The 7,911-nt window shown below is 51.1% G+C and overlaps 1 protein-coding gene and 1 long non-coding RNA gene across 8 annotated transcripts in view; one reads left to right on the plus strand and one right to left on the minus strand.

Annotated features, from left to right (window-relative positions):
- Window positions 1–928, minus strand: part of KLC4 (kinesin light chain 4) — a 51,260-nt gene extending 50,332 nt beyond the window's left edge. For 5 of the 7 annotated variants that reach the window (XM_090054006.1, XM_090054001.1, XM_090053980.1 and 2 more), the window contains exon 1: window positions 773–928. The gene's annotated coding sequence lies outside the window, so the exon portion shown is untranslated. The remainder of the gene's footprint in view (window positions 1–772) is intronic. The other 2 variants (XM_090053994.1, XM_090053987.1) reach the window with 2 other exon arrangements.
- A 15-nt stretch (window positions 929–943) lies between these two features.
- Window positions 944–5,827, plus strand: LOC149873978 (uncharacterized). The gene is made up of 4 exons (XR_016443192.1): window positions 944–1,075; window positions 1,520–1,624; window positions 2,249–2,374; window positions 3,808–5,827. It is a non-coding gene; the product is annotated as an uncharacterized LOC149873978 (long non-coding RNA).
- The last annotated feature ends 2,084 nt before the right edge of the window (window positions 5,828–7,911 follow it).

The following is a 7,911-nucleotide window of genomic DNA, read 5'->3' on the forward strand; positions in this document are numbered from 1 at the left end:
CTTTCCCCAACAATCCCTGCATTTTTCTGAGTTTCCCCCTACTACTTTGTTCCTGGGACCCCTTATATAACTCTACTTTCAGCCCTTACAACTGTGCCGCTGTCCTGCTTGAGGGAGGTCAAGGCTCAACTAAATGTGAGACAGGAGCCAGCTAGTGGTCCTGCTCCTGCTGATGCAAGTGACCAGGTCCTGATGCTTCCAAGGAAGGTGCAAGAAACCCATGTGAAAGGAAGCTGAGGTCAGATATTAGGAAAAACTCTCAGGAAGAGGGTGGTGAAGCCCTAGAACTGGCTACCCAGAGCAGAGGTGGACCCTCCATCCTTGGAGATTTTGAAGACCCAGGCGGACAAAGCGGATGATGTAGTTGGGGCTGGCCCTGCTTGAGCAGGGGCTTAGACTGAGTGCCCTCCGGAGGGCCCTTCAGCTCCTCACGATGTCTGACCCTGGGGGCTATGGAAAGCTGTACTCAGAGCAGTCCCTTCCCAACCTCAGCCCCGAAGCGAGGCGAGACTAGGTTAAGCCTTCCTTCTTCCTCCCCCCAGCAAGGGAGGGGGCGCGGGGAAGCGGGCGGGGCAGCCCCGCATCGCAACAAGCCCCAGCACACCCGGCAGCGGGCCGCTCCCCGGCTGCTGCAGCCGCACGACAGGCAAACTGCGCGTCGTCGCCCCCCTCCGCCTCCGCCTCCGCGCCCGCCCGGCCTGGGCCTTCACCGCCGCGCTAATACAAGCCGCCCGCCACTCCGTCCGTTCTTCCGGGGGTGGAGGGCACTCACCCGGTCCCGCCTGCCGCCTCCGGCTTGGCTCTCCCCCCGCAGCCGCCGCCACCGGCGCCCGCGGACAGAAAGCGCCTCCCTCAGCCGACCAGGCGCCGGCGCTGGGGCCGCCCCTTTAAATCCAACATGGCGGCCTCGCCGAAGCGGCCTCTTCCCAGCATGCCCCGAGGTGTTGCGGGGAGGCGGGGTGCGAGGCGCGTTCTCTCCGCCACCCGGCTGGTGGGGGAAGGGACTGAGACCCAAGTAGCAGCTCCTCAGGGGGCAGGCAGCACCCGGGCCAGCAGCCGCTCCGCAAGGGGGAAGGTTGCAAAGATCATAGTTGTGCGGGCTGGATTAGGGCTGCATGGGACGGCTTGGATGGGCTAGTCCTGCCTCAGGCAGGGGGCTGGATGTCCCTCGCAGCCCACTTCTTTGTTACCTGTTAAGGGGCATGGTGATTAAGAAACACAGCATAGGTGGCTGCTGGGACCTTGTGGCAGAGAGGGTAGATGTAGCACTTTCACGTTCAGCCTCAGCAGTGCTAGTTCTGCATCCAGTGCTGATGGCCACCATATTAAAGGGTATTGGCAGTTGGAAAGAGTGTGGAAGGAAAACTACCAGGGTGTTTCAGTGGGTAGAGAACTTTCCTTATTACAGTGACGGGCTGAAAAAGCTGGGTCTGCTGAGTTTATCTAAGGCAGGTTAAGACATAATGTGATGGCAATCTGCAAGCATTTGTATGAGAAATAAATTTTTCCTTTTGCACAGGACTCTTTAACATAGCTGAAGATGGCAGAATGAGATCCAACAGAAGATGAAACACTTAGAAGTCAAGACTTAGATGTGATGGTTGTGGATGTTAAGCAGCAAAAGGTGAGGAAATATTAGAATGTGGTGATGCTGAAGGATCCTACATCTTGTGGAGCCTCTGGAAAGATATCCTGTCTCCAACTTAAGCAAGTGATGGATTTCCTGATTCTCCACCCTATATGTGAAAGAGCAGAAGAGGCAGTCATGATGACACTCTGCCACTGGCTTCAGAATGCTCACAAAAGGCTCATCAACCCAAGGACCTGCCTCCCAGCTTCTCCCTTGCTTTTTCCAGGAATAGGACTACATCTTATGTACCTATTCCATGTCTCCGATGAGCTCAGAGAAAGAAGCCACTTGTAGCTGATCCAGTATGGTCCTGGGCAGAGCTGTAAGAGCAGTCCTAATGTGCATTACTGTCCTTGTCCTTAATCTTGAAACACTGCCCACCCCAGTTGCACCACATACTAAAAAAATCTAGTTTAATTCTCTCAAACAGCCAGTCTGTCCTCCCAGCCACACCCTGCATTACAGCAGCCTGCTCATTTTCCCTGGCTGACCACACTCAGCACTAAAGAAACCTCACCCCACTTCACTAGCTATGGCCAGTGCAAAGGAACTTGGCTCAGCTCCTGTCACCAACTACACTTGGTGTGGGCCTAACTAACTGCTTCTTCTCTTCTTCAGCGATCCCTCGCAACTGAGGATGATTGTCTTCCATGATTGTTTTACCTGTGCGTTTGAAGATGGTTAATAAGGCTTATCCAGAATCAACAGAATCTACTGTCTCTTGGACATCTGTTTCCATGTGGGGTGAGTGGCACTGGATTCTTAATCCCTTCTTCCTCCATATGGGGTAATCCTGGGCAATTGTCAACTTGAGGGATACTTCGATATTGCATTTTCTTAAGTTGGCTTTGAGGAAGTACATGAAGTGCTTTTTCTGCTCTCCTCTTTGAGTGTATACCTTGGCTGAGCTAGGAGAATAAACACTTGCTTCAGGAGACTGGAGTCAGACATTCAGATGATGTGGCCAGCCCAACAAGGTTGGTGCTGGATGATCATCACCTCAGTACTCATGGTGTTTGCTTGCAGGAAGATGCTAATGTTGGTGCATCTGTCTTTCAACTGAATACAGAGACTCTTCCACAAGCAGTGTTGATGGTACTTCTTAGGGGTACACAGACAGATTTTTGCAGCCAATGCTGATAGCTGGTTTTTAAGGAGGCAGATCAGCTGATACCAATCCAATTTCTGATGCCCAGCCCAGCAGCGTGGAGAGCTGCCTCCAGTTAGTAAGTCAGGTGTGTGTGTGTGTCTGTGTGTGTGTGTGTTGGGGGGGTGCAGATCAAGGCCCCCACAGTGAGGTACGGTGTGGGGCTGGGGCAAGCATTGCCTAGCCAGGGCAGGGCAGGCACAAGACTGAGCTGCGGCTCTTTGGGGAGCAACTCCTGCCACTGTGCACTGCTCAGTGGGACCCGCTGATCTGGCAGCTCGTCCAGCGCTTGCCTGCTCATTCTGTGGCTCCCATCACTGCTCATCTGGGAGGGTGAGGGGCATGTGAGCTGGGGCGGGGGTTGCATCAAGCAGTTCTTGGCAGGCCGGGGCGGGGCAGGGCTGGGCTAGGTGGCTATGGCACTGGGAGAGGGACTACAGTGAATTTGTGGCTGCAGTGCAGCCCTACCCCACTGAGAAGAGCACTCCCCCCACCCAGACAAGCATCAGGAGCAGCAACGGGAGCCACGGGATGAGCAGGTGAGTGCTGGATGAGCCGCCAGATGAGCAGGTCCCAGTGAGCAGTACAGAGTGGCAGGAGCTGCCCCCCAAAGAGCTGCAGCTCTGTCCTGTGCCTGCCCTGCCCCAGCCCCACATCCTCCCTCACCGTGGTGGGGGCCTTGATCTGCCCCCCCCTTCCACCACAACAGACTTACCAGCTGGAGGCAGCTCTCCACACTGCAGGGCTGTGCTCCTCACTGCCTGTGCTGCACTGCAGCTGTGCACATGACGGGCCACTTACCGGCCAAATTAAAATCAGCCTGATATGGCCGATTTCCGATACAGTAAATTTTCTTTACATCGGTGGATGTATTGGTGCACCTTTAGTACTTCTCCAACAACTTTAGATGTCTCCTGTACATTGTCCCCATCTCAGCTTCATACAGCAAGGTGGGAATCACTACTGCTTGATAAACCAGGAGCTTGGTTTCAGATCTGATGTCATGATCTTCAAACACCTATTTCTTCAGGCGTCCAAAGGCTGTACTTGCACATTTGAGCTGATGTTGGATTTCTTGATGTTGATGTCTGCCTTCTACAAGAGATGGCTTCCAAGGTATGGGAATAGGTTCTCCAGAGCCTCATCATAGATCTGGATTACTAGAGCTGGGGACTGCTTAACATTCAGAAGACATTGATGATTGCCTGAAGGTCTGCTTCTGAGTGAGTACAGCAGCATACTGGAGCTCCGTGATTGAGGTTGGGACAGTCTTGGTTTTGGCTTGATGTTGGCTGAGGTTAAACAGCTCACCATACATTCGGTAGTTTAGCTCCACTTTGGCTTGAAGCTTGTTGGTGGTCAGATGTAGCATTGTGACAAGGAATATTGAGAAGAGTGTTAGAGTGATGACCAGCAATCTGGGTTTTCCATTTCCCACGGAAAAACAGAGTAAACCACAGGTTTTACCTTTTACCAGAAGCAAATGCCGATTTCTCATTTTAATCGGAGAAACCCACAGGTTTCAGTTGTGCAAGGAGCCCTCTGGATGCTGGCAGAGTTCCAGCCTGCAAGAGGCTGAGGGAAGCAGGAGAAGGGCAGTCAGGCAAGGGGTGCTATGTGCATGTATATGCACATGGCCCCCAGGCAGCCTGGGGAGCAGCTTCTGCAGGTAAGTTAAGGAAGAACTGAGGCCCCCCATACGGAGGGAGGAAGTTGAGCAGGGCTGGGACTGGGGCTGGGGCTGCTGCCCAGCCAGTCAATGTGTGAGACTGGGGGCCCAGGGCCACAATGCACAGCCACAGGGCCCCAGCAGGGAGTGAGACGGCCGTGCGCAGCTTGTCCGGGGGCCGGGTGGATGGGACTGACTCCTCACCTCTGCATACACTCCCAGGGGTGAAGAGGGGACCCTCACACCCCAGATCTGTGTGCAGGGTGGGGGCTGTGCGCTGCCCACTTCAGGCTCAGGCTCCTACCCTGCTGCCCTGGGTGCTTCACAGCCCAGCATATAACCTAGTGCTGCAGGGAACAGCGGAGCCATGCAGGAAGCCATTGGCTGCTGCAAGCTCCATGCTGCCAGTGTCCCTGCACACAACCCTGCACTGTTGTCCTTGCTGCAGGCAGGGGATGCCTCACCAGGGCAGCACAGAGTTCACAGCAGCAGATAGCTTCCACAGTGCTGGTTCACACACGTTGGACTGCGGAGGCCCTGGGAGAGGGCTGCTAGCAGGGTGGGTGCCCAAGCCTGAAGCGAGCAGCTTGTGCCCACACCCTGATAGTAGTCTCTTGCAATTAACTCATGTTATGTCATTTTCCACGTGATAGATGTCTCCTCCTGATTTAGTTCTGTTTTGTCTGGTGGTTCCCTTGATTTTCCAATGGCACTCCACAAAACCTTGCATTTTTCCTAGTGGTTAATCAGTTTCTTGATATGGTGCAAACTGAGTAGAAATGGATAACCTCTTGTCACCAAGGAAGGTAATTCATTCAAATTGTAACTTTCTGATAATCAAAAATGAGCAGTTTGATTAACCGGATTTTCCTGTCAAATACTGTTTGGGGCCTTCTCTTGATTTATACAACTAAAAGAATGCTTTGAAGATGCTGGACTAAGGGTATAAGAAAGCAGTGAAACAACTAACAGCACATGTTTCAGGAATGAAATACCTGACAAGAACTGCTGCTGCACCCCAGCTATCTTGAGAACAGGAAGGAAACAGACAGTCTCTCGTCACCTGTTTGGGGAGAAATCGTCACCTTATAGCTAATTACTAGACTTCCCTTTGGTTTGGGCTCATCTGAATTTGAATACTTGTAGTTAATAAAGCTTTTCTGTTGCTCATTGAGCAAGGTGTCATATCAATCGTTAGGCTAGTCCAGAATCCTAGTTTGTTTTTTTTTTATTTGCTAACACACCCCACTCACAGATCTGGGGGGCGCAAGTCCACCCTGCTCCCCAGAAGTGTGCACAGTGGGGGGAGCCAGCAGCAAGGGAGGAGCTGGGCTTTGCTCTGCTGCAGTAGCCGCCACTTCCTACCAGGAGCAGGGGGCTGCAGACCCATGTCCCTGGCCTGTAGCCCTGGTACCTGAGAACCTCATCCAGCGGGGGGGTTAAGGGCAAAAGCAGGGCTGGGAGGCTGTAGGGAGGGAGGGAGGGGCACAAGGAGGGCCAAAGGGGGCTGTGTGGAGGGCTTTCCTTTAAAATCATGGCTTTTGGGGTTTAAAATACAGAAAATTTGCAGCAAAAAAAGGGAACGCCAGGTTCCCTAGTGATGATGCAGCCTTGATTAACTCCTATTTTAACCTCAAAGGGATCTGTGATAGATCCATTACTGAGAACCACCACTAACATACCAACAGGGAACAGGTAGAGAATGGTGACAAATTTTGGTGGGCATCCGTACTTAAGAAGGATCCTCCACCACACTTCTCAGCTGAGAGTCAAAAGCTTGTGAGTTCAGAGAAGGCCATGTAGAGAAGCTTGTCTTGTTTCCGGCATTTCTCCTGCACCTGGTGAGCTGTGAAGATCATGTCAGTTGTGCCTCTTGATGCCCTAAACCCACTGAGATTCTGGGAGGATCTCTTCAGCAAGTGGAAAGAGAGAGAGAGTTCAGGAGGGTTCTTGCAATGATCTTTCCTGTGTTAGACAGCAAGGCAATCGCTTTGTTGTTTTAACAGTGAGACTGGTCTCCTTCCTTGAAGATCCTTTCTTGTCAGAATCATGGTGTCCCTGAGGTCATCTTGGATTTCCTTATCATTCCAGGTCCTTAAGATGAGGGCATGAGGCCATGATGGTAGCTCCTTTCCTCCTTATTTTAAGATTTCAGCAGGGATTTCATCCACTCCAGATGCCTTGTTGTTCATCTGCTTGATGGCTTTCCTCACCTTGTCAAGGATTGGGTGGGGATTCTGAGATCATATCTGACTGGGTTTTGTAGAATGGAGTTGAGAACCCTCTCATCAACAGCAGAGTCTCAATTGAGAAGGTTTTCAAAATGCTCCTTCCAATGGACATTGATGTTTCATCTTTCCTGGACCAGGTCTTCTTCCTCCTCAGGTCTCAAGGAGGTTGGTCCCCAAGTGCTCAGACCATAAGTGGCTTTGGTGGTACTGAAGGAAAAAAAAAAACAACCCCACACATATTGTAGATGTCAGCAAGATGTTGAATTTACTTTACCTGGTCTTCCCACCATTTGTTCTTCATATCACAGGTCTCATGTTAGACCTCTGCCTTGTGATTCAGTTTCTTTTGCTTGGAGCCAGTGCTGTTTTGCCAAGCACAAAAGGCCTTGTGCTTGCAAATGGTCAACTTTTGGATCTCCCGGTCACTCTCGTCCTGCTGCCTTCTTCCTACAGTTGACATTTGACTTGGGAAGACTACCCTAGTTACAATAGCTCTGGCCCAGACATTACAGTGATAACAGTCCCCCACAAAATCCCTGCCCAAATCTCAGCAAGACTCACCACAGGAACAAAACATCCTAGAGTCTGCCTGGCCCCAGGAAACAACAAAAACAAAATCCAAGTACGACTCGGGGACAAATGGCTATGCCCCCCACACATCAAATTAGGTATTCTGGTGCAAGCTGAATTTTAATTTGCATTTACAGCAGGGAATCAACCTCTGTTTCACATGAGAAACCCAGTGTTAACCCCCCAAAAAGCATTCAGTTATTCTCGCAGCATAGAGGAGAACTTGTAAAACATTTACAGGCAGTGATATCACTGCTTTCCTCCATACCATCCTTTTCAAAATCCTAGATCCTCTACTGCTAGCAACCATCATGAATTTGTTAAGAACAATTTTCTTTGACATCGTAACTGGGTGGATGAAGGGAATGCAGTGGAAATAGTGTATTTTAACTTTAGACAAAGCTTTTGACGAAGTCCCACATGACCTTTTCCCAATCATCTTAGAGATAAGTGGGCTTAAAGACTAGGTACGAACAGTTGGAAATCCCAAGGTTGAATCAATTCAGTCTTTGCAGGTTAGTGTAAACTGCATTGATAAAATTGAAACAGGAGTGAACAGACATTTACCTTTGATTCAGGGAATGCAGCCACATCCCTGCAGTGGCTCAGGCCAGAAGCCAGGGGGCACTAGAGAACAGCTCTCCAGAGTGTGTTTGCTTCCTCT

This window comes from Crocodylus siamensis, chromosome 1 (genome assembly GCF_052110815.1).
Source record: "Crocodylus siamensis isolate JL-2025a chromosome 1, ASM5211081v1, whole genome shotgun sequence".
Lineage (NCBI taxonomy): Eukaryota > Metazoa > Chordata > Crocodylia > Crocodylidae > Crocodylus > Crocodylus siamensis.